This window comes from Tasmannia lanceolata, unplaced genomic scaffold (genome assembly GCF_043159265.1).
Source record: "Tasmannia lanceolata isolate RefF3 unplaced genomic scaffold, GAP_Taslan_0.1 ptg000002l, whole genome shotgun sequence".
In the NCBI taxonomy this organism is placed as follows: domain Eukaryota; kingdom Viridiplantae; phylum Streptophyta; class Magnoliopsida; order Canellales; family Winteraceae; genus Tasmannia; species Tasmannia lanceolata.
In genome coordinates this window covers 8,423,658-8,448,502 of record NW_027518679.1, presented here as the reverse complement: position 1 = coordinate 8,448,502, position 24,845 = coordinate 8,423,658, and the positions used below count along the sequence as shown (strand labels likewise).

The following is a 24,845-nucleotide window of genomic DNA, read 5'->3' as shown; positions in this document are numbered from 1 at the left end:
TAGGTTAGGGTCCCATCTACCTCCCCGCAAAATTTCGTCGAAATCCGAGCGCGTTTGCCTAGCGAACGAACCTAAGAAGTGTCGTAATACAAATTCAGAAGGGGGTGAATTATCCTGAGCGGTGTCGATCCGAATCCGAAAAAGACACGATTCAATCGCGCGCCCATCAAAATTCGCGCAACCGCACGCCCATCATTTTTTGGAGTGCCAATATCAACATCCCATTTTATCTATAAAATGAGAAGAAAAATTCGTTTAAAGAGAGAGCTCATTTTTCAGATCTTAAAAAAAAAAAAAAAAAAGAGAAAAATCAGAGAGAGAGTTTTCTTCCCCAATTTTTTCCCCAAATTTACCAATTCTATTTCCGATCTTCTCCGGCAAAGTTCCGACTAAGCTCCGGTCGATATTTCTTTTGCTATCTTCTTCTTTGTTTTTCTGTAGAGATCTTAGATTTTACTCTGTGCGTTTGTGTCAAACCTTAAGCTTGAGTTCAAAACCTTAGATTCAAAGATCCTAATCCTAGAAATCAAGAATAATTACTTCAGAGATTTTATTCAAGCTGAAGCAAAGAGAGAAAAATTCCAGAAAAAGAGAGAGAGAGAGAGTGAAACAGAGAGAGAGAGAGAAATAAGGGGAGAAGGTTATGGTTTCACATTTTTGCTCTTATTCTACGGCGAGATTTCGCCGGATTTCGGCCAGAATCCGGCCAATCCTTCCTCAATATCATCGTTTGTTTAGTTCTTTTTGCCCTATCTCCATCACAGCAGCCATCATTTTCATAATTTTTAAACCTTAAGCTGAAACCCTAAACCTTCCTGGTTTTCTTTTCCGATCATCTTCTCTGGCGGATCCGGCAAGGCTCCGGTCATATTCCGATCCAATTCCGCCTTCTTCTCCGAGCAGATCTGCTCGGATTCCGGTCAATTTCCGGCAAAGTTTGATTTCTTTGTAGCCTCATCGTTCTATACCAGTTCTTGCAAGTATTTAAATCCTTATTCTTCTTAAAATTGAAACTCTAACTCTCTTCGATCCTTTTTCAGTTAGTTTCCGATAAAAAATTTCTCATTTTTCTTTCTTCGAATCCTACAACCTACAGATTGCACCTTGTGTTCAACTAAGAAACCCTAAATCTAACATAAAAAACCTAATTGTACTTTTATAATCTCTAGATTCAACCCTGATCTGAGTTGCTCCACGAGAAAATCAAGATAATTTTTCATTTGAAGTTGATAATTTCACACTGAAATTTGTTGATCTATATTGGAGGCTACCTGTTTTTTTTTTTTTTAATTAATTCAAAGAAGGGATCAAGCGGACAAGAAGATAAAAGAAAAAGAAAGAAGGTTCATAGTTCATAAAAGGTATGTAGATTTTCATATCTATTTTATACAGCAATTTTTGAGAATTTAACAGATCATGTCATTTCAAATGGAATATCAGTTCTGTATCTTGCTTAAAACAGAGATTTGTATAATTTTCTTTTATTGTCATTAAGGTTTTGATAATGCTATGTTTTTTTTGATAGTCCTTTGGTGTTGGTTAAGTTTTGAATTTATAAAAGTCATATCTAGAGTTACCTGCAGAATTTTTTTTTATTTTTATATATATAGCTTTATACATTAGAATTCTGTATGCAGTGTTGTATTTTAAAAAGAAGAAGAAGAAGAAGGAACAGACAACATGTCTGGTAGATAATGTGAAGGTTCAAAATGTATGTGGCCATGATTAATTTCTTACTTAAGTCCTTTGAGGCAGAGTTTGAGAGAGATCCTTTTGTCAGAGGGAATTCTAAATTTTGCTCCTCAGCGTTAACAATGTGTCGGTTGCTAGAAAATGTCATGGCATTTGATGGTTCTGTTGAGCTGCATGCTAGTGCCTCCAAGAGTTTAATCGCTATTGGATTTCATTTGCCACAGTTGATAGCACCATGCTATGCAAGACAAATTTCAGGGTTAAAAAAATTTACTTGGTCATGTAGACTCTGATACTTGTGAATCTGCATCATGGTTACTGGGAATGGCTTCCTCTACTCTTTCATCCTCTGCAGCATCATCTCTTATTTGAGATCTTGTTTCCTTAATTAGTGGAACCCACAAGTTGAGATTTGAAAGTCATCATGGAGCATTGTGATGATGTGCCATAGGATATGTTAAAGTAGAATACATGATTGAGAACAACTACTATCTCGGATTCATTGCTTCAGAATACCATTAAATGTCTCGTAGATGTCAAGTCTGAGAGTGCAATATTGGCTTCCATCGCCATAGAAGCACTAGGTCATATTGGTTTGCGTGGTGTGTTGCCTGCATATAAATGTGATTCCCCTTCAGCAGGGATTTTATTGATTTTGCGTGAGAGGCAGAGAAAGCTGCTCAATCTGTCTCTTTACCATTGCCAATGACAGCTCCTTACTGTCCAGGCTGCCTTTCTTCTCTTGGGTATATGGGTCAAATTCCATCTTTTCAATCAGTGGTATCTATGGATGGGAGGACCAGATCTTCTACCGCAATACAATCACCTCATTTCTTTCTTCCACAGTCTCGTCCAAAGCGATGTGCGACCCATTTTTTATATGGCGCAGAATATCTACTGTCACGGAGCAACTCTCGAAAAATCAAAATTGTTTTGATAGAGGGTTTGTCCGTGATGGTCTAGCAACTAGCCAGCGTCTGACCAGTGCCCATCCAATGCCAAGCCCATCATTAGGGGACTTGCTCGGTCCAAGTAGCACTCCCTTCTTATTTTAGATGTACTCAGTGTTTAGAAACCCATTCATTGCAAGGGCAATGATAAGGTTACTCGGAGCCCATCTCTGTATTTAGGAGACTTGCTCAGTCTCACTAGCACCCTTTTTATCTCCTCTTCTTTTAGGAGACTAGCCTAGTCTCCTTAGCACTCCCCTCTTAGAGTTGTGCAATAGAAGTTTGTCCTTTCATATATGAGTCAGTCTTTAGCATAGGAGTCAGTCCTTCAGTTTCAGGAGTCAGTCCTATCATCATAGGGGTTTGTTTCCGTCCAACCTCTTAGCAAATCATGTGTTTTTTTATCCACTCTTGCAAGGTATAGGATGCTGTCCAACCCATGCAGAGTCGTGATTCTGTCATTTTCCCCCGCAAAGCAGAGGATGTTGTCCAACCTTTGCGGGATATCAGGAGTCTATCTTACTCTTATGATGATAGGAATTTGTCCTCTTGAGTCAAAAACACTCAAAAAATTCCAGAAACATAAAAAATATCTGAAAAATCCAAGCATCTCAAAAATCAAGAGTCATTAGGAGTAGTTAGGAAATTCTGTTCCGAACTACGTTGGCTTGATCCCTTTCAACATGGTACGGAGTGCAGCTTGGGATCCACATACCAGGTCCAGCCAAACCTTTAAAAATAAACATTTTAAACCTTCCAAAAATACAAAAATTATTCAAAACCTTGTTTTTCAAACAGGTCTCCCCCTAGAGTTAGGAGTTTGTCCTAGTTGTTTGGGGTGTTTTAGAGTTAGGAGTCTGTCTTGTTTGTATTGGTATGGTGTGTCCTGTCGTGCGAGTGTCCCTAGAGTTAGGAGACCTCAAGTTGATCGGTTAGACATTTAGTCGAACTGATGGCTAGACTAGGAAGCATATAGTCAGCCCATGGTTTTCATTAGGTTGCACAACCTAGATACACATAGGGTATAGGGCCCACCTGCATTAGCTTAAGGCTAACCAACTTGCATTAGTTGGGGCATATAGAGAGTCCTAAAAATTACAATTCACATGAACTTTAGCAATTGTAAAAAAAAGCTTTAAAAATCAGTCGAGTCTAGTGGATCGAGTCTAGGATAGCGGTTCTAGATGATTAGGCATCGTAGTTAGAATAGGTCAGCGAACTACGTCGACTCTGATTCTTCCCGAGGCCGGGATACGTCGAGCAGCTAGGGTGGACAGCCATCTTGATCCGAGTCAAGTCTTGCATTAGAGTCTTAGGATTCGTCTTGTCTAGTCGTGTATAGAGTTGATTTGTGTTGTATGTTTTGCTGTGGTTTCTTACTTTCATGTACAGATCCTATACTTTTAGCTGTAGCATGTATGTGTTTGCACACCAGAATTTAGACACCAATTAGGTATGACACTCATAATCTAGCTATTCTCAGGTGACACTTCTCTCATTTCTTTTATGTGTGCTTATTATTCCTCCGAGACATGCATGATTAGATAGACGTCTTCTCGGAGATATGTGTTCCCATTTCACATGACTTTCACCCAAAACTCTTCAAAATCAATAAGTAAATGGCATAAGAGACCAGGTGTTTGCACTTGGGCGGATGAGGTGCTCTTCGGACCTTCCAAATTCGTAACCAGGCACGAACCTTTCTTTTATAATCTCTGGTTATCCGTTGCAACAGAGCATAGTATGAGATCCAGGGCCCACTTCCTTGGATGGCGACTCTTCTTTGTTTAAGGTACGCCTCAAATCCGGGCTAGTCCCCGAATCGAGAGGTATCTCACCTTTTATCGTCACTCATGCTGTGAGGGGCACTTCTTTAAAGAGTTCCTTGGTAGAGCTCTCCATTCACGTGGATGATCCTGAGACTCGTGTGGGGCTCGTCCCCCGCCTCTCTCGGATCCGGGTCCACAATATGCTGCCTTCAATGTTGCCTCGAATACAATGTCGCCTCGGATATAACAATTCCTCGGGTACAATATGGCCTTGTATACAATGTCGCCATCGGATACGACGATGCCTTCGGATATAACGTCGCCTCGGATTATATGTCGCCTCGCCATGATAATATGCTGCCTTCAATGTCGCCTCAAATAAAATGTTGCCTCGAATACAATGTCGCCTCGGATATAAAAATTCCTCGGATACAATATACCCTCGGATAGAATGTTGCCTCGGGTACAATGTTGCTTTTGGATAGAATGATGCCTTCGGATACAATGTCGCCTCGGATATAATGTCGCCTCGATAATATGTGGCCTTTAATGTCGCCTCAAATACAATTTGGCCTCGAATACAATGTTGCCTTGGATATAACAATTCCTCAGATACAATATAGCCTTGGGTACAATGTTGCCTCAGATACAATGTCGCCTTCGGATACCTCGATGCCTTTGGATATCTCGATGCCTTTGGATATAACGTCGCCTCGGGTACAATGTCGCCTCGGATATAACGTTGCCTTGATTCAATGTCGCCTCAAATACAATGTTGCCTCGACTACAGTGTCACCTCGGATATAACAATTCATCGGATACATTGTCGCCTTCGGATACCACGATGCCTTTGGATATAACGTTTCCTCGGATACAATGTCGCCTCGGATATAACGTCTCATCGATAATATGTTGCCTTCAGTGTCGCCTCAAATACAATGTTTCCTCGAATACAATGTCGCTTTGGATACAATGTCGCCTCGGATATAATGTCTGCTTGGATATAACAATTCCTCGGATACAATATAGCCTCGAATACAATGTTGCATTCAGATACCACGATGCCTTCGGATATAACGTCGTCTCGGATACAATGGTGCCTCAGACACAATTATGCCTTCGGATGTAACGTCGCCTCGGATATAATGTTGCCTCGGATACAATTTTTTCTTATTTTTTCTTTTAAATCCTTAATTTGCAAAGCATATCCCAATTAATAATTGAAAAATAGGATATGGCAAAATTGTTTAATATGTTGAAAGTATCTTCACAAAATCCGTAAGGGCCCGTTTGGATGCCGAGAAGATTTTGATTTGGATTTCTCACATTGGAGTCGTTTTTTGTGCTGTGATTTGGATCTGTATCAAAACCTTTCATTTCCAAATCAGCAACTGACAGTGTAAAGTGCAAAAAATCAGATTTCAAAATATGCTGTCGAAATAAGTAATTGAAAATCCATAGATCTAGCTGTTTCCTTCACCCTCTTTGCTCTTCAACCTCTCCCCTCTAGTAGGAAGTACCTCCTTCCCTCTCTGTCTCCCTCCGCTCATAGCTGGCGGACCTATTCATTTTGTATTCAAAACTCAATTCCAAATCCAAATACAAAATATAAGGTATCCAAACGGGCCCTAAATGTATTTCAGTTTGGCATTGGATTTTGTTAATGAAAATTTCCGAAATTTTGATTTCTCGAAATTTCCGAAATTTGGTTAGCCAGAAATTTCGGTTTCAGTCCCTACCGAAATTTAGAACCATGCTCACAACTAAAAGATAATCAATGCCAGGACATACTCCAAATAGCCCAAAGAAATAACTCCGTATCTAACAGGACCAGTGATATTGAATAAACATATGAATTGGGGGATTCGACAGGAAACTCATAGAAAATGCAATGACTAGTCACAAATGTTTCTTTTGATTAGTTGCCCCCCCACTCCCCCCAATTAGAGCAGATCACAAGAAAACAGTTGCCCTTGGAGTAGCCGAAGAAATCTAGATTTTTGGAAAAATAGGAAAGCTCAACTTTGATGGGAGCTATACAGTTTCTAAGGAGAATCACCATGTCATGCAGGGTAAACGTGAAGGGGAACTATCAAAGTGAGTGGTTGCACACTTGCACAAGACTTAGCCAATTAGATGATTCCCGGAGTAAAAGTGACTGTAATCTTTGTAAATAAGAACAAAATTCTGAATATTTATGAAGCTATCAAATAGGAGAAGTCTTCTTCCGATTGAATTCAAAATTTTCCTCTCAATAGTATTAGCCCTAATTCGAGTTCTAAAAAGTTCTCCTTATTAGTTTATGAACCATCTCTTGATCTCTACACTTCCAAAGCAATTGTCACTCTCAGACACTCTAACAAGCTGGCATGCCAACAATGTGGCTAGCTGACTTGGGATCTGCCTAAATTTAATGTCAGTGATATAATGATCTTTCTTTAGATCCCAGACCAGGTAACGATTCACATCAGAATTCACATTCAAAAATGGTAATTGAAACTGAAATCAAGGTTTTTTTTTTTTTTTGAAACCGAAATCAAGTTAAAGATGAATTCAACAGCAACCTGTCTATAAGCCACATTTTTCTGCATTAAACTTGCAAAATTCAGACCGTTTAGATCTTCAGTTGGGAAGAGATCATACCAGTGTTATGTAATGGTTGTTAGCTAACTGAGTTCTATGGTTAAATAGTGGGATTTTCAGATCAGCTGGCCTAACCTTCAACCAGTTCTCACAACACAGCTGAATAGCTCAGATTTGTCATTTTGACCTGAGAAACACCCAAATTCGTGGAAATTTTAGCAGATCTGGAGCACAAAATCGTGGATCCAGCTGAGGAGGCTTTGAAGACTGAGTTAGAGTTTCTGATCCAAAGGGAAAAACTTCAATGTCCCTGGACTAGGCTCTCGGTTTGGACAACCATTCAACATGCGAACCGGGGGGGGGCACTATTTCTGTCGTCTTGAATTCGATTCAAATAACATCTACCGAATTCCTTCTAAATTTCAATAACTTGTAGAATTCAGCTTGCATGTATTGTAATTCGGAGGCCAAATTCAATTCCAGTCGAAACAGAAAACTCAGCTACACGCTCAGATCTGGAAGAGGTGTCCGATTTCAGACGAAGAAAGTGAATTCGGTGGATTCAAAGGAAGCACGGATCTGAACTATACACCTTTTGTTCTTACTAGAATTCTCAATTACAAACTTCAAATTTATTACAGATCAAACAACAGCAATGAAATCTCTTACCAAACATGCAAAGGGAATGGCTTTAGATGCCAAAATCCATAAGAGAATTGCCACGAGCAGAGGGCTTTTACACAAATAGTAATGGCAGAAATCTGGTCTTTATTCAGGAAATCTTCTATCAAAGACAAGGCTGTGCGAGGCGACGCTTAACCTTCTACTACAACTGAGAAGGATCCTTGCAAGTTATAAGGTGTTGATGTTTAACAAGGAAAGGAGCTTGAGATTCAAGTTTAGTTTTCCTCCTTGATGAATACGAATTTTAGCTACCAAAATTCTAGTTTTTCCTTAGGAAGAAAAAAACTCTCACCAATCTCAGATCTCTCCAAATTCAAATGTAAATTTAGCAAAAACTAAACTCTTATTGGAGGGAAAGCTATTTATATGCTCCCTTTACAGTTGAAACTCAAATGAAAATACTAATCTACATCTAATGTGGTGCATGTGCAAGTGACACGTGCCTTATTAGTGTTTAAGCTTCATTAAGCAAGTAAACTTGCTTCTTCTTCAAAGATAAGTCTTCTCCCAGCCCTTAGATCACCTAGGCTGGTCCACCACATTTGAGTTAGACGAGAAGATGCCAAAAGCCCCTGCATCACCCTCCCCTTCTTGGGAGAACTTGACCTCGAATTGATAGGCTTCAATTCCAACTTTCTTCCTTTTTCTCACCTTAGCAAAGCCCGTTTCAAACAATGTAAGCTGCCTCTGTGATGTTCTCTGCCCTTGAACTTTTGTCTTGCATGGATATTGGTACATAGAAGCATTTTTCAAAGCATTATCAGTCCCTTGAAGCAATTTGCGCATAGTTAACAAAGAATCTTGCACCAGTGGCATGTGTACTTCATAGCATTCTTCTAGGAGTACCCATGCCTCCTTGGGGAGTCCCATCGGTTCTCATTGCAAGTTTCCCTACCCCTTTGTTCATTCAAATCACGGCCGCTTGCAACAATTTCCAATTTCTCTTCAAAGCTGTATCCCTATTTCCCGCCGATTTCTCACCCCTCCTAAGGAGATTTCCCAAAGATTGATTAACTACTTCGGTTTGTCCATCGATTTGAGGATGATAATGGCTACTGGAATTCAATTTTGTTCCAAGTTTCTTCTATAGGTCGTGCAAACGGTGAATTACGAACTGGGAATCTTGATCGGAAACAATGCTCTTTGGAATACCATGATATCTTATGATTTTTTTAATGAACAAATTGGCGATCTCGGTAGCATCCAATGTAGTTTTACTGGGAATGAAGTAGCCATTTTGGAGAATTTGTCCACTCGTGATGAAGTCCATGCTAAACTATCCTTTCAGAGTTTTCGAAAAACCCAAGATGAGATGGAAATATGCATGGAAATATTACCATGAAAAAAATGTCCATGGAAATATCCATCCAGGGGAAAGTTGGGAAAAATAACAGTGTGTATAACCCTACATTAGAAGGATATCCTTTTCCCTTTTCTATCTTCAATGAATTGGATGCTATTCTATCATCCCAAGGTGTTCATCATCTCGGATCTCGTCCTTCAACAAATCAAAACCCATGGTTTCGATTCTCATGGTGCTCAATAAAAGGTGTCAATGAATAAGGGCGTTAGCTACTTTGTTCTGTGTGCCGGATTCATGCTTGATGGAGAAAGCGTGCGCCCGCGTGTGTGTGTGTGTGTGTTTGTGTATCCAATTGCTCACTTATTTGTCATTTTCCTAATTTCTTCAAAATGAAAAAAGATGCTATTTCCTTGTCTCCTTTGCCCTCCTTCCCAAGCACCACTAGCAATCCTGGCCGATATGTTCTTCATCTACTGACCTCCTTAGAGCTCCAATTCACAACTTCATCATCTTTTCTCTTTCCCTATCATCTTCAATGCAAACTATTTATTTTGGATTGGAATTCCCATAACTCGCTGGAATGTCGTCCAAAATTAAACTTTTAAAAGAAACATGGCTCATAAACTCACCAAAGGACGATAATCCACAAGCAAGAAGATCTTTGAAGTATCGGCTATCCTGATATCTTGTTTCCTGTTTCAAATGTTCTTGAACTCATCCATTAGCTTGCCCCATCTTTTCAGTAGTTTTTCGTTTCCCTCTTCAACCCTATCACACAATAGCTCTTGTTGCTTTTGCCCATCCCTCCCCACCACTCAGCACACATTAGCTATGGGAACTCAAGCCTCATCCTATTCACTAACTTAACGGCCACTGCTTCCATCTCCTTCAATTAGATCAACAATGGAACCTCTGCCCTATTCCAATTCTTTGAGCGCTTCGTAGTTCTTGATGATTTTCACGAGGAGCACTATCTTTAGCGTCAAGGGTGATCCGTTGCCCGTTGCATATGATGGAACATCTGATGGCATTGGCGATATTGATAACCTTCCATTATGAAAAAATTAGTGCTGCTCTCTGATAGAGCTCTCTAGAAGGCCCTTCAACACTTATGTGTCTTATCATTGTTGTTGATGATGATGCGTATCATTGTTGTTGTTGATGATGCGTATCATTGTTGTTGTTGATGATTTTCTGCCACTTTTTGGCCAGGGGATCAATTGCATCTTCAATCTCATTGTGGATATTCTCTAGCTTCTTTGTGTTCAGAGGGAGAGAGGCAACCCTTGCTTCAATCAAAATAAAACATGTTGTTATTCAGAAATACGTCTCTCCAACGGAGGATTTTGTGTTTATACTTTATACATACGCACACATGTAGTTAGTACCTCTTTCTCACACACACAAACATACATATATGCTTGCCCTGTTTGTATTTTTCAGTGTCCTTTCATTTTAAAACCTTTCCATTTTTTGAAATGATTGGAATCCTATTGGAATCTGATGTTTAAATTTATTACAAAGCTACGTTTTGAACAATTTCAACGTCTTGATTATTTTTTATATTGGAATTCATATCTTAAAAGGTAGTTTTGTAGTTCTAATTCATTTGTCATAACGGACAGAATTCCCTCTGCTAATGGCTGAGTGGAAGCATGATCTCTGTTTCCTTTCTTGCTTTTTAACTATTTTTTTAACTGTTTATGCTTCATTGAGAATTCATTAGTTGATGTTCATCTATTTTCATTCTAGACACATACTCAAGCCGAGAAAGAAATTATGGAAGGAAAGAGGGAAGCTATTTTAAGGGAGGCTTCTGATGGTGCTTCTACAGGTCTTTCCACAGTTCAAGACAAGTTGGCCCAACTTGAGTTGATCAGACCTCATCCATATGGAACATTGAATGCGGTTGGTATTGTTTACCACTGCCTTTAGCCTCACTGCAAATATTTAGAATGTACTTTCATTTTGACAAGTTGGCCAAAGCTATTCTTCCATATATAAACATGGTATGCTTTCGAGAGAGGAATATGCCTAATTATTTTATTTACTGAATAGCTCAATCAAAATATTAATTTTTGTTTAAGTGGTTGTATTTAGCTATGGCGTGTGCATGATTTTCTTTTCTTCTTCATTGACCTGGTAATTTTTCTTATTGCTTGAACAATCATGGTATGCTATATCATGCATATTCTAAATCGACAACTGATCCAATGTCTGACTGATGAGTATCAAACTAATACTTGCATTTCAGTGGTTGTACATAGCTATGGCACTTGCTTTTTTTCATTTATTCTTCATTGAACCGCTCTGAAATTTTTATTGTGTGCATAATCTTGGTTCAAACTTCAACTTTTATTAACACGGAATGGTGTTTTCATATGAGGTATCTTAGTCTTTTGCTTATTTGCATGCCCTTTTTGGTCTTTTCTTTAAACTAGTGGTGATTTAGTCTTTTCATTGTAAGGGTGTTATATAAACCCACTTTACTTGCAGCTCAGCACTAACAGTTGTATTCAGTATAACATTAATAAGCAGAAGCATGCTAATATTGTTCTTAGAAGGAGCATGACAAACAACTATATAAAGAGAATGGATCGGATGGATCAGATTTGCCGGCTGGGGGACTGGTTTTGCTCATCCTGTGATTACAATAGTTTCAAATGGAGAAGTAAATGCCGATGGTGCCACGGGAAGAAAAGAGGTAAAGCAGAGGAGAAGAAAGAAGAAAGAAACAGAGTCAAAGTGAAATCATTGTGGCGATTGAGGGACTGGTATTGCTCCTCCTGCAATTATTTAAATTTTAAATGGCCGGGTCGATGTCGCTGGTGTGATCAGGATAAAATGCAAAATTTCATAGCCCCGGCTGATCCGGATATTGCGACCCAAGAGGGAGACAGTTGGCCGGATTCAGGACAGATTGCCCTTTTGTCGAAGGAGGGATACCGTCTATGTCTATCTCGGGCCCAGAGGTGAAAACAAGGCTTAATATCCTAAGTGCGTGTTTGGTAGGAAAAAGAAAAGATCCGTTTGGATCCATCCAGGATCTATGGCTCTGGGCAAAAAGCTGTTGGGACATCATTACCCTTCCCTCCTATCAAAGGATGAAGTCCTATTTATGTTCCACTCGGTGAAAATGGCCTCCGGAGTCCTGGCCAAGAAAGATGAGGCTTGTTGAAAATGACTTACTTTCCCTCTCTGGAACCAAGATTTTGTCCAAGGGTCTGAGGTGCTATGGGTAAATATTTATGGCATCTCCTTACAAGTCTGGGCTACCTCAACAATTGAAGGCTTGGGAAATCTCTTTGGAACGGTCCTGGAGGTTAAAATGGAAGGTTACCATAATAATTGTATGAGTTTTGTATCGGTCAAAATCCTCGCACCTAGATGGAAGCTGAGTTATCCCTTCGTCAATTTATGGATTTCCGGTCACTGCTATACGATGGGTATCCTGATTCAGGAGTCAAAGGGGCCTTCCCATCCTTTGGCTAAGCCTCTGAATCTTGGGTTGGAAATTCCTCCAGGCTCGATGGCTGCCCGAGAGGAGAATCGCTCGGAACCTATCCGGACAATTCATAACAGAAAAACCATTGGTCCACCGTGAGGGACCCCCAATTTTCAAAATTCAAACCATTAGGAGTAGGGCGGGAAAAGTACAGGGCACTCCTTCCAAAGTTGGGCCTACCTTCCCTTCTTCTGACTAATTGAGGCTGGCAGGGAAAAACCTTAGATATCCAAAAGGTGTGTTTGGCCTATCATGGTATCGAGATATGACACCTAAGGCCTGTACTATATCTGGGTGAACAACTGGGATCTCCTCTAGCTTCTTTTTTGGTCGAGCTAGATGGCGTGGGTTTAGGGCCTTCTGTAGAAGAGAGGCAGAAAATTGGAAGTATCTGTGAGATGAGGATCTTACCACTAACTCTATACTTCGAAAGGTGAAATTTTTTTTGTGGTGGCATGTCTTGAATGATTACTCTGACTGTCTAAAAGTTTTTTGGTATTTGGAAAGGTCATGATGGTGGTAAGACTTTCCCCTGAGAGGGGCGGTAGCTCATTTATGGCACCTCGGGACATGGAAGGAAGATTTGTAATATGTCAAGGTTCTCGCTAAGGAACTGTGCTTGATACTTACGTGAACCTAGTAAGTTTTGTCTTATCACCCCTAGGATTCGAAAAGGCAGATCTTTTGGTCAGGAAGTACGCCATAACCGAGTGTATCTTTGGATTATTGCCCTCGTTCCACGTGTGATATGGGGGTGGTTTTTTGGCCTTTAGGCCTATCACTATTATGCCTGGTCTCTAAGAACCTAAGTCGGTTATCTGTGTATCTCTAACCTTGGAAGATTTCTTCAAATAACCAGGAGAATGGATCAGAACCAGCCTTCCCCCCTCTCCCCCTCATCTTCAGTAGGATCATGTAAGAAAAGGAAATGGTCCCCTGACCATCTGTCTCGGAAGGAACTCCTCCTTCGAATCAAAGGACTGACTTATAACGAAGACAAGGCCTCTAAGTCCTCTCCTACGCCAGAGAGGAAATTGGTCAATTTTTTAAAAAGGAATGGACTAGTTTTAAGAGGGAAGCCAATAGAAGGAGAGAGGTTTTCTTTAACGTAACGGGGCTTTATGATGTGAAAGAAACCCACAAACCTTTGCATAAACACCCTCTCATTGTTAAACTTATGATAGATGAAAGGAAAGAAAGGAGGAATGATTGGGAAGCGAAGAAAGAGATGGGGATTCGAAGGCTGGAGGACTGGATCTTAGAGCAGAGAATTCGAGAAATATGAGCCCAAATGAAGAAGGAAGAGCTTCGGAGGAGGAACTGGCCCTAGACGAACTAAATTCCACTCTAGAGGAGTTGGCAAAATGCTCCGGGTAAAGTCTTTGCTTCTATCTAAGTTGGGCTGATGGTTGGACCCAAAGCCTTTTGCGTGGGTTTGCTTCTAGTCCTTTAAACTGTTTGTGTTTTGTTAATACCGGTGATAGCTTTTGAAGTGAAATCCGGATCTTAAATGATCTGCTTGGTTATCAAGAGTAAAGCTGCAAAAAATTAGAATTTCTGGTTCGTGAATCCATTGCTTCTACTTGCTATAATTTTCATGAGATATGAGCTTTATTTTTCCTCTAATTTCAAGTTTGGTAAGCAAATCTCGTCTTCTGCATGTTAACTCCATCAAGAAACAGCAGATCATGTGATAGTTCCTTAATGTTCAATGTCTCTTTTCAAGCTTAGTGGAGTTTTCATGGAATTTGATTGAAACGGTGTCTCCTATTATATATTTGTTTTGGAATTGAGATATAAGCTAGTCCCTACAAGCTACTGGAAGTTAGTGCTCTCTGTTTGCACTTGGAATAGATGCCCAAATCGAGAGCCTAATCAAGTGATATTGAATTCATTTCTTAGGTCTGAGATCATTTCTTGGGTTTGAAGTTCATTTCAGTCCCCAATTTCACCTAGTGTGTAATACTTGGAAATTAACCATGTGTGTGCGTAATACTTGGCCGGTTCATGAGCTTGAGGAGGTCATATTCAAAGAGACATATTGCATGCATGCATGTTTGAAGTTATGTCTATGTGATGCATGGCTGTCTTTTCTTCCTAAAAGTATTTAATGTGTACCTATGGCACTATGGCTCAATGCATGATAGTTTTAAATGGGATTTTTAAGGCTACACATTCAGACAATATTTTGGGTGAAATATTGTCAATTTTCTTTATGAATTCATACACTAGAACTGAACAGAGGTTTGGCGGACTGGGCATTGACATTGTTTCCGTCCATCTATTGGCCATTTGAACCTTACTCTCTTCTGTGAGCTCTACATTAAAGCGGTATCAAAACGTCTACCCTGCAACGTTGATCTATGTCACCTGGGTAGACCTCAAATTGTATAGATGATAAAGAGCATACAGGAGGAGGATATACCCCTAGCCTCAATGAAAAAGGGGAAGCATCTTTCCTCTAGCGGGAAAAACACACAAAAGTTCCTATAGATTCTTGATTCTGGAGCAAAGATTTAGTAACCCAAGTGCATCACAGCTGGCCACCCCTTCTAGCTTGGATAGGCATCTCCAACCAAGATTTATAGAAGGCCATATGTATTTGATCATCCAAGGCATATGACCCTTCCCTTCTATAAATTTCATTAGAACTTGCTATCCACTTCAATGATGATGTTCCGCATTCCGAAACTTGTGCAGAGTCTTAGGCCATCTGCTAGGGCTCTTCTTCTGCCACCATATTTGTACTTAGTCCATAATAAATGGAGCAGGCCATAATGATTTTAGCACAGTCATCTCTTATCATTCCACCTCCACCCAATTCAGCCGGGTTAACTTTCGTTGCCCCATCTGTGTTAAGCTTGATGAATCCCTTTGGTGGTCCCTTCCACCGAATCCAGCTGTCTTTAATGCAAATTGGTGCAAGATTTATAATGCCCTATGATTTGTGGACACGGACATGAGTGTCGCGTGTCGACACGGACACGGAGTGTCGGACACGGCAAACCCCCAAACTTTAGAAACGGGGAGACGGCTAAAATAGAAAGTATATGTAATCATGATTTGTGGATATGGATTCGTGTGTCCAGTTTTAACATGGATACGAGTTGTCTAAATGAGATAAACACAATATTCAGTGAAAATACAGAATATCACACTTGACACGGTACAAAAACATGTCCACACACCCACATTAAGTCCTAACACTTCCAGTAATATAAGTAAAAGTGTCCAAAGTAGTGTGGACACGTGTGTCGTGTCGGACACGTGAGTCGGCAATAAATTCGAAGTGTCGGCCAATAGCTAGATTCTCTATCATAGAATGTTCCTTTCAAGGCTTGTAAGAGGGAGAGATCAACCTACTGTTTTTTGCGATGATGTTTATGATCCTGGCTGCTGAGTTGGATTTTCCTTCTATTTTCCTTGAACACTTCCTTCCATATCTCACGTACAATAAAAAGTGCAGTGGCCCCTGTTAGAGGACCATCCTGGGTTTTCCTCTTAGCTACTTTGTCAGGCCAAACTGTTACTCTGCTTTTAGCCGTTTGATGGGGAACGAGATTGATAGTCCAGAGTTTTGAGAATTCAACCCAGATGCTATTAGCCAAGTCTCCTTCAATAAACAGGTGATCTGTGCTCTCAACTTGGTTGTGCTTACAACAAACACATTTTGAAGGCTATTGGATGTGGCTGGACAAGATTCTTTTTATCTGTACCGATTCTTTTATAGAAAAGTTTTCAGCCGAAGCATTGGATTTGTTGGGGAGAAGAAATCCCCATGTTGCTTTCGACCAGGTCGCTTGAGGCCCTCTATATTTTATCGGCAGCGAAGCAGATTTGCTAGTGAACTGCCCTGTTGTAGAAGGATAATGAGCTGCAACCGAGTTTTATCTAGTATGGCCTTTCTGGTGGAAGGTGATTGGTGAAGTATGGAAAGTCCCAGATTCCTGAAGGCAGCCTTACATCCTTTATCTCAGTGTTTGCATCAATCACCCCTCTGTTGAGTGCCTTGTGATTTAAAGGGCTGTCACCGATCCAAAGATCAGTCCAGAGTCCTGTTTCCCATCTCCGATATGACATCTAGCAGATTTCAGCCATCTGTTTCGGGTTGAGATAACATCTTGCAATTGCTTTGGGGTAGTGTTGGATGCTGCAACCAGATTGGGGTGGTCTTTCCTGCAGTAGATTGACCGCATGAAATGACTCCAGAGAGATGTTTACATGGAGCTTGTGTAGTGACTTCATCCTGAATGTAGTATTCACTTTTTTTTTTTTTAATGGCATGTAGTATTTACTTTCAATACTGATTTTGTGTCCAATTCCTCTGGTTTTGCAATTTTATTCCAGGAAACCCTGTGTCTTTTAGCCCTCTCTCACTTCATCCCCACCAGAAATTTCTTGCGTTTGCTTATTGTAATTTTACTTTTTTTGGTTTTCTTATTGTAAATTCCTGCGTTTGCTTGATCATTATAGGCATGGGAGGTTTATTGTGAAGCAGGCATAGCAGGATTTTGGAAGGGCATTATTCCAACTCTTATCATGGTCAGTATATTTGATGGCTTGGTTAACTTTTAAATTTAATATCAGAAAATTGATGTCAATAATTACCAAAAATCTTAACTGCATGGACAGGTTTGTAATCCATCGATCCAATTTATGATTATTTTTTTTTGAAAGATGTCAGTTTTATTGAATCTATGAAAATTACAGTGGGGACCAGAAGTTCCTACAAACATTACATAGAGTCAACAAGTAAAGAGCAGGATTATATCCCTGAGCCAAAAGGTCCGATAATTCTTCAAAATCAAGCCACGAATAACCACCTCCACCCCCAGCCTTACCAAAGACTCCTAAACCCTCATATATTCCTCCTCATCCGATGAATCCAAGAAGATTAAATAGGGACGTCTTAGAGAACATGTTCTCTCCATGCTAACTTTTAGTCTCACCATCCATTAAGCAGTAACTTGCAAGCATTCTCACGTAGATAAATTACATTGAAGATCCATGTCTACAACATCATCGCCCTAGCACGAACTATCTCTTGTTACCCTCAATAGTTAATACGAATATTTTCCAAGCTCATCAAGGAAGCTTTGGAGAAGGGAAATCGGCAAGCACTCACCTTCGGCTCGCAAAGGCCTGTCCATGAATCCAGGGGAAGATCGAGATGCGATTTCACATTCCAAAACAGAAATTGCCAACTCCCTAGAAGCAAGCCATACTCTATTCCGATTCAACCTATCCTCAGGCCGATCTGGCCGATTTCCAGGCCTAGCGTTGAAGCCATTAACTACTGCTAACTCATCAACATATGCCATTCCTCTTTTCTTTTGAAGAATCGTGTTCAACACCATAATTTCCATGAAGAGGTTCCGCTTTCGACTTCTAGCGCAAGAAGATTCCTCGGGGTCTAAATGATCCATTCCTACAAGGATCTTGAGAGCTTAGCTACTGCTATCCCCAGGTTTCCAGAGATATCTAAGGAATTAATGATTATTACTGCTATTTGCTATATTCAAGCAAGCCATCCCTTCCCAAAAAAACCAGAACATCTGAAATGCAAGTGTGACAACCCAAGAGGGGGGTGAATTGGTCAATTAAAAATTCTTGGCTTAATTAGGTGGGAGATTAAAAGTTAATCCACTAATTAAGTACAAATTAGTCTAACCCTTGTTCAAATAGGCATATTAATAGAAGCTAGAGTTTAGACTTTATCATGCATTCACTAACCCTTGTTCAATTTAAAACATAAACACAAGTTAGGGTTAGAGTTTACCAATCACTACATGTGCAAGAGAGAGAAGGAAGAAGTCACACCATAAGGAACACACGATTTTTATAGTGGTTCGGTCTATCACAAGACCTACTCCACTCTTCTAAGTTTTCCCTTGGATGCTCCACTAAGGTAGAGATTCTTCAATGGCGAATCTCAAAGCCGTACAAACCCAACTTCTCCTCCAACTCCAAAGGGGACAAACCCTTTCTGCATGAAGCCTTGCGAGGGACACTCCCTCTTACCATGATTCACCTTTGTTAACGGGCCGAATCTGAGACCCTCACAATGTCTTCACAATTTTTAACGGGCCGAAGAGAAGACCCTCAATGAAGAACAAATAAAAATAAAAAACTTTCAATGCCTCTTAATAGGAGGATTACAACTTTGTAAGCTCACAATCACTCCAAAGAAAGATACAAATGTAAAGCCTATGGAGTACCTCTTGATAAAATGTGGAAATAAAAGCTCAAAGAGGTTTTGCTGTTGACTTGAAAGTTTAAGCTAAAAAAGATGGGATTTGGTCTTTCAAAAATGTTCAAAAGCTTGTTTAGATAGGTTTTGATAATGTATATATAGTGTATTTGAAAATATGACCGTTTGGGGGTAAAACTGTAAAAAACTGGGTTGAAAAAGCCAATCTGCGAAAGCCCCAACGGCTAGTTTGCCCGACCGTCGCGGTCGACTGGGCCACAGCGGTCGCCCGCCCCTATCGGGTGCACTTTTATATTTTCAAATTTCTTACCGTCGCGGTCGACTGGCTTCATGGCGGTCGCCCGGCAAGGGCTACCTGTCCGCTCAAAATTTAAACTCAAAAACCTATCTCGGTCGACCGACCCACGGCGGTCGCCCGCCCAAACCCATGACAGATTGTTCCTGGCGTTCCAGGAACACCTCCGTGGTCGCCCGGATCACCCTGGTCGACCGGCCCGCCTAGGTTTTTAAACACATTTTTGAGTGTATGGTTTTCAAAGATATAAAAATTTAAGTATGAAAACAATTTGAAAACCTATTGAAAGTGCATTTTTCATAAAATCAATAGGACTTTAAATACAATATAAAAATGTAAACCATGAGGTTTCTTGGATTGTATCAGCTCCTTTGCACTTTCTTAGACTTCTTCGGCTTGAGTGAACATCTTCAACTTGATATGGCTCATGTGACTTCTCCTCCAATCTTCAAAGCATGTTGAATTGTACATGAGGTGTCACCATGGCATGTTCAACTCCAAGCTTCTTCTTGACACTTGATAGGGAACTTGTTGGATCTTGAACTTGAGCTTCTTAACTTTGAATATCCTCCAAATGGTGATGTCTTCACTGTGAGTGCAAGTTCTTGATCATCATGTGTGCGGATTCGCAAGCCATGTATTGAGATGAGTTGTGTAATGGCGATTATGACATGAAATTTCTGTATATAACACAATACCTCAAAGCAACACATCAGTCCATAAATGCTAATCAATTTAGTTTGCTAGCATCAAAACAATAAAGTAAGGTGAATGTTTGAACCCATGGAAACCCTTGGGCTTACATTCTCCCCCTTTTTGATGATGGCAAACAAATTGATTAGGTAGGCAGGAGATATTAAACAAATAGATGAATAAGTATTAAATACTATAAACAATGAAGCCATGCTCCCCCTCACTATATGCACAAGTATAATAAATGAATGTAAAGCATATGGTGCATACAAAATATGGACTGCCTAATCAATTCTAAAAACTCTCCCCCTTTTGGCAACAACAAAAAGGAAGGATTTTACAAATGAAAGTGCAAATTGAGTGTCAAGGTGAATGATAGCTAATCTAAGCTATGTATATAGTATATGATATTACATTTAAGCTCTTATAAAGCTTATCAAAGATAAAACACAAGTAAAATGCATCATAAGCTTTTTTATTTATTTATGATTTGAAAGTGAGGCACAATTCTAGGGGGTAATAGACCTTGTGAGCACATCACTATAATCTATATAAACATGAGTATGATATCATTAAGCTCTCCTCCTATGTATTTGTCATTGGGCCTAGGTGAAACCTATGATATAGGGCATGACAAGACATAATGGTTTAAAAGGTAAATGATTTAAACACTTGGGCTTCATTGACAACTCTTGAAACAGATAAGTCTCTATCTGAGCAAGGATATGCTCAGATCTATGACATAACTATTTGAGCTCACAAGTTGCTTTATGAGGGGATCTTTGGACAGTAGGCAGACAAGTCTCTTCCAGAGCATGGATATGCTATGAACTATAATATAACTTTTAGAGAACTTAAGTTGCTTACCCTTTGAGATTCACACATATGAAAATGTAAGCTCCCCTTGACTATGTGCATTCAGTCTAAATGTGAGTTCCAAGCACATAGGCTCTTGATTCAAAATCACCTTAACCATTCAGAATTTTTGCTCCATTCAAATGATAATCACAGTTTGAATTGGAATGGATGATTATTAGAAGATCCCACATTGGAAAGGGAAGAAAAGTTACTGGGCTATATATGTGGATTTCGATCCTGTAGACACCCCATTTTGACAAGGCCCTAAAGTCCCCAAAATTGAATAAGAACTTCAAAAATCCAATGAAATTTCCAAATTCCGAGTCCCAAAGTATTCCGAAATTAATCTTAAAAATTCCTGGGGATTGGGCCCAAAATGAGAAGAAGGCTCGGGTTTTGGGCATCTTGTTGTGCGTAATCCTAGGTACAAATTCCCCAGGAGGTTGTTAGTATTCTCAGGGATCCCCCTGCAAAATTTCATGGCAATCGGGCGAAAAAAGTAGAATAAGACAGGCAAAGTGTGTGCGATAATCAAAGTTGGGTTGGGATAGGGTGAATTATCAAAGCTTGGTTGTGTAGATATCGCCCTCCTTTTTTCATAAAAGGCAAGATATTTGTGCTGGGTATAAGGGTGATTTGCCATCCTTAGAAGGGTGATTTTGGAATTCTAATTTTACTTAAGGTGTAAGCAAACCTTAATGGCACTTGGATCAAATCAAGGGGTTATGATCATTTGAACAGAAAAGAATTTGTTACCCCATTTTCTACCCGGACCACCCCCCTTTTGGATAAAAATTGTTAAAAAATGCACTAGGTGGTGGCTGTCCATGGAGAATGGGGGGGTAAAATTTTCATTTCCCTTCTTATATATGCCATCGAATTAGGTCTCGGAGGGAGCGTTTTTGATTTCTACAAAAAAAGAAATAGAGAACCAAGAGAGAGAGAGAGAGAGAAGAAGCCGGAGCTCCACCTTCGTTCCCCATCTCCGGCAGGCATCTCCACCACCCTCGACCACTCCTTCTCCGGCCATGGCCCCACCTTGCTTTTTTTCCTTCCCCATTTCTCTACCCTCTCCTCAAACCCATATCCACCAAACCCACCTTCTTCTCCGGCAAGCCTATTCAACCTCCACCACCATCAAACACCCTTCTCAGCCACCATCATCTCGGCACCATCAACTTCCCCACCCACAGCCACCATCTACTAAACCCATCTCCTCATCGTTGCCTATAACCTCCACCAAACCCACCACCACCATCAGCCACCGCACTCATTTTCTCCACCACCACCACTACCATCCCATCCTATCTCTATCACAGCCACCGTACCCCCCCCCCCCCCCCCCCCCATTATCTCAAACCCATTTCCCCCATTTCTCCATCCCATACCAGCAACCCAACCACCCAAACCCACCTCAGATATCCTACCTTTTTCCGGAATCCGGCCCCATCTCCGGCCAGCCCAAGCATCTCCGGCCGGCCACCTCCACCTTCCCCTTTATTTTCGCCCCAACCACCTCCTCCTCCATTTTCTCCAGCAAGCCTATCCCAGCCGTTCATCTTCTCCTTCGTTCGCAACCACCGCCCGCCGGAATCCGGCAAGGACAAACCCCATCTCCGGTAAGCCATCTCCGACCCCAACCTCTACAACCCACCTCTACCCAAAGCCCATTCGGTTTCCACCAAACCCACATTTGTAAACCCCTTTCATCTCCACCATCTTCACAAAACCCATTTCGTTTTTTTTTCCACCATCACAGCCACCGTACCCCCCCATTTCCACCACCTCCACCACCTCCACCATCTTCGTTTATCCCCATCTTCCTCAGCCATCTTCTCCATCCTCTCCTTCCTTCACCACCATTTTTGCCACCCAATCAAACCCATTTTCATCTTCTCTGCCCAAAAAACCATTTCAAAAAAAAAACAGAGAGAAGGAAAACGAGGGAGATGGAGCCGCCGGCCATTCTTCCTTTCTCCGGCCTCTTCCCATCTTCAACCTTCGAACCCCACCACCATTGCTAGCCACCTTCTCCATCATTTCCACCAATCAACCCAAACCCCCATTAAAACCCAATCAACCCAAACCCATTTCGTTTTTCATCTTCGTCATCTTCACAAAACCCATTTCATCTTATACCTCCACACCCTTGCTAATCCTCTTCCCAAAATCCAAATCCGACCCCATTTTCCTCCCCATAGCAGCCACCTCCATCTGCTCCTTCAAACCCTTTCCCTGTAACCCATATTCACCTCCACTATCCCTATCAGCAAAGAGACCTTCTCAGCAGCATCCTTCTCTAGTAAAATCGCTCATCATTTTCATTGCCTCTGCCTATCGTCAAGGTGAGATATAGAGGAGTGCTCGAAATTCCCATATTCAGGTAGTCTCTGAATTCTTTTCTAATAATAATCTAAGGCTAGTATGTTTGCTCTTGTTTAATTTCTTCCATGACTGAATGGGGTTTGATGTGCGATTTGATTTCCATTCGATTTATTTTGACATGGCTTTAACCTGTGGTAACAGATTTCTCTTATCAGTTTCGGCTTTGCTTTGCATTTTGGTGGTCTATGATTTCCAAGTTTTTTTTATTTTATTTTTAACAATGCTCTGTGTTAGAAACTGTTACATGGTTTGGGTTTACTCAGCAGGTGTTCTTGATGGTTGTATGAGGCTAGTCCCCCCCTTGTTAAGGCAAACAATATGTTTCATGATGTGAAATGCCTGTTTAATTGGTAATGAGATTTGATAAAGGGATTCGCCAAGACAAGTAGTGATATCAACATGCCTATTGTTTTGTGTGACTCGCGCATAGTATTAGTTTGGGTTCTCTCATTTCTCCTTGTGGTAGATGCAGTCGAGTGCAATTCAATACCTGATCATGTGCATAGCTCCCATCCGAGCTCATGTGTTCCAACTCCATACATGTTTAAGTTTTTCCCCAATCATTTCTTAGAAGGCTTCTCTTTTAAAATTTTGATGTATTTGAATGGCAAAGGTATATGGAGTGAAAGGTAGGCCAGCATATCATCCTTAACATGGGAATGTTGTTGGAGGATAAAAATGTAATCCCTGGACAAGAATGTGAGCCCATGGAGTAGCTGCTCTCGAAGCCGTATAGCCGAAATTTATCTTATCTATCAGCATATGTTCATCTCAATGAAAGGGCTGCATTTGGGAGACATTTCTAATATCATCGAGACATGGCAAAAAGGTTTAGAATGGGTCTCGCTGGTCAAAGTTCGTCCCCTTAAACCCATATTTGTTAAGGACTTTGCATCTTTCCTCCTTCATCAGTGGTATTTTGATCGTGATATAGATTTTCTGTCTTAATGTGACTCCAATAAATTTTATCTGCATGAGAATGTGCAAATGAGAGCATGAAAGATCAGCCTGAGTAGATGAAGTAAAAGGATCCCTTGGATTCAAGTGAATATTCTTCTCGTGTAAACCCTCTTGGCAGTTGATTAAGTGACCAAGCGATCTAAATCCATGCCAAGTTACCAGTCGTTCCATCTGCCTTTTATCTTTCTTGTAGATAAAGGACATGGTTGTCGCTAGTGTAGTCTTACTGGCTTTAAGATCCGAAAAGTTCATTTTGGTCTTGGCCCTGCCGCATCATCCTGTAATTTTCAATATGCGTATCTCAATCAATCTCAGAAACTGCCCTCGGGGTTCGGGCTATGACGGAATGTATCTTGAGCCAACCCCTATGAGTCTTCGCAGGTTAACGGATTTCTTCATCTTTAGAGTCAGTCCTAGGGTTTAGGAGTCTGTCCTACCCTTGTAGAGTTTAGGATTCTGTCCTATCCCTTCATAAAGTTTAGGATTCCGTCCTTCCATCTTTCAGAGTCAGTCTTCAGCATAGGAGTCAGTCCTTCAGTCTTTCAGGAGTCTGTCCTATCACCATAGGGGTTAGGATTCTGTCCATCCCCTCATCAAGTCATGTGATTTTCTCCGCTCCTGCAAGGTGTAGGATTCTGTCCATCCCCTCATCAAGTCATGTGATTTTCTCCGCTCCTTCAAGTGAAAAAAGAAGCAGAATGAACAAAGAAAGAAAAAGATAAAATCCAGAGAAGAAAGGAGAAGGGAGCATGCCACGTCAACTCCTCAAGAACGTTAGAATTGCAGGAAGCGGAGTCGATAAATAGATTGAAAATTTCAAAATCATCTTCAGCATTCAGAGAAGACCTAGAGTCGTAGAATCCCGAATATCAGTGCAAGATCCCAAAGACAAAGTGGGAATTCAATCAGTCTAGCTTGCACAGTGCAGATGAAGTCTTCATCTTGCCAGGAAATGCC

The 24,845-nt window shown here is 40.7% G+C and overlaps 1 long non-coding RNA gene across 2 annotated transcripts; it reads left to right on the top strand.

Annotated features, from left to right (window-relative positions):
• The first annotated feature begins 273 nt into the window (after window positions 1–273).
• LOC143876457 (uncharacterized) lies at window positions 274–17,164 on the top strand. Of its 2 annotated transcripts, none has more exons than XR_013250396.1 (3): window positions 274–1,361; window positions 10,734–10,889; window positions 16,960–17,164. It is a non-coding gene; the product is annotated as an uncharacterized LOC143876457 (long non-coding RNA). The 2 variants fall into 2 exon arrangements; XR_013250408.1 differs by having other exon boundaries at window positions 10,734–10,990.
• The last annotated feature ends 7,681 nt before the right edge of the window (window positions 17,165–24,845 follow it).